This window comes from Mus pahari, chromosome 1, assembly GCF_900095145.1.
Source record: "Mus pahari chromosome 1, PAHARI_EIJ_v1.1, whole genome shotgun sequence".
In the NCBI taxonomy this organism is placed as follows: domain Eukaryota; kingdom Metazoa; phylum Chordata; class Mammalia; order Rodentia; family Muridae; genus Mus; species Mus pahari.
This window is the reverse complement of record NC_034590.1, coordinates 157,946,504-157,948,416: the sequence shown is the minus strand read 5'-3', so window position 1 is coordinate 157,948,416 and position 1,913 is coordinate 157,946,504. Positions and strand designations below refer to the sequence as shown.

Here is a 1,913-nt window from a genome sequence, read left to right as displayed (position 1 = left end):
GATTGATGGCACACCCCATAGGCCTAGTATACATTTCTAAAAGTCACAGTTGTGGAATAGGGGAGACGTGTTAAAAGTCTACATGACACATGTACAGCGTCTGTCACATATTATAGGTTTTCTTTTTATAACCCATTAAGAAATGTAAAAATTGGGCTGGTGAGATGGCTCAGTGGGTAAGAGCACCCGACTGCTCTTCCGAAGGTCCGGAGTTCAAATCCCAGCAACCACATGGTGGCTCACAACCATCCGTAACAAGATCTGACGCCCTCTTCTGGAGTGTCTGAAGACAGCTACAGTGTACTTACATATAATAAATAAATAAATCTTTAAAAAAGATTTAAAAAAAAAAAAAGAAATGTAAAAATTTTAAAAAAAATGAAAGAAAAAAAAGAAATGTAAAAATAAATTTTTGTTCCTAAGTGCACAGAAAGAAAAAACACACCACCCCAGAGAACAGGCGAATTTGACTATGTTATGGCTCACCAATTCCAGCCCTAAGACAATATATAATCCACTCCAGTAGACCTGTGGAGCACCAGCACAGGTCGGTGGGTTCTTCTCCATTATTAAGGAAATCAGACGGGTTCCCTTACAGTTGTGATATCCTCTGGCATGCCAAGTCCCAAGTCAGACCATAGAACCTGCTTTCCATCAGGAGTTAGTAGCTTAGTTTGCAGACAGGGTTTCATGTTCTTTCAAATAGTTTATTCAATTCATAATGGCGCGTTTGAACAGAATCAGCAAATCTTGCCAGACAAGACACATATACACACTGACCCCAGGTAAGTCCCCCAGGGAACTGAAGTGGTCCTTTGTGCCCTCCTTAGGCCCTGGTGGACTTCCTGTCTGAGGTGTCCAAGTGAGGCTCCCCATCCCACCAGCACTCAGCATTCTTTGGTATGTGACCTAACGGGCAGAGGAAGAGAGGCCAGCAGGAAATCATCTCACTCGCAGTGAGGGACTCGGCTTGTAAGACAGAGGAGGCAACGAGAGAAGAGACCTCTCAGCTAAAGGTCCCAGAAGCAGATCGGGACATGATATTAAGACAGAATAGCCATTTTTCCAAGGCACAGAGCTTGACGCCCCACATAACCTCGGTAAAATGGTGGTTTGCCCTACACTTTCATTTTCCTTGTCTTTTCCAGACAGGGTTTCTTTGTGTAGCCCTGGCTGTCCAGGAACTCACTCTGTAGACCAGGCCGGCCTTGATCTCACAGATCCACCTGCCTCTGCCCACAGGATACAGGATTAAAGGTACAGGCTGCCTTGCGCCTCTCCTACGTGCTTTTAAGGCTGTGGTCCTGGTGAATTCCCACTCAGAGGTGTCCCAGCCCTCTTTGGTATGAGACCTCATGGACTGAGGAAAGGAACTATTTGTCCATGGGTTTTGTTTGTTTTTGTTGTTGTTGTTTTATGTTGTGTTTGTTTGTTCTTTTTTAGTACAAATAATTCCAAGGACCTCAAAGACTCAAATTTAGCAGCATTCCCAATGGGATAGCCCGGTCAGGCCATCATGGGGAGGAGGAGAGATGAGTCCCCCAAAAGATTCAGGGCTCCCTCATCTCTTCCTGAATAGGGAGCTGGAGAGACGGCTCAGCAGTTAAGAGCCGTGGCTGCTCTTCCAGGGGACCAGGGTTTGACCACAGGATGGCTCACAGTGGTAACTCCAGTTTCAGAGGATCTGACATGCTCTCTGACCTCTCTGGGCACTGCATGTAGAGACATGCATGAAAGCAAAACACCCACCCATAAAATTAAAAAAAAAAAAAAAAAAGATAAAAAAAAATTTTTTTTTTAAGAATCACAGAGGTGCTGGGCGTGGTGGCACACGTCTTTAATCCCAGCACTTGGGAGGCAGAGGCAGGCGGATTTCTGAGTTCAAGGCCAGCCTGGTCTACAGAGTGAGTTCC

The 1,913-nt window shown here is 45.3% G+C and overlaps 1 protein-coding gene across 1 annotated transcript in view; it reads right to left on the bottom strand.

The window, feature by feature from the left end:
* Window positions 1-698: 698 nt before the first annotated feature.
* Sfxn2 (sideroflexin 2) overlaps window positions 699-1,913 on the bottom strand; it is a 21,239-nt gene continuing 20,024 nt past the window's right edge. Inside the window, exon 13 of the transcript XR_003842557.1 lies at window positions 699-909. The gene's annotated coding sequence lies outside the window, so the exon portion shown is untranslated. The remainder of the gene's footprint in view (window positions 910-1,913) is intronic.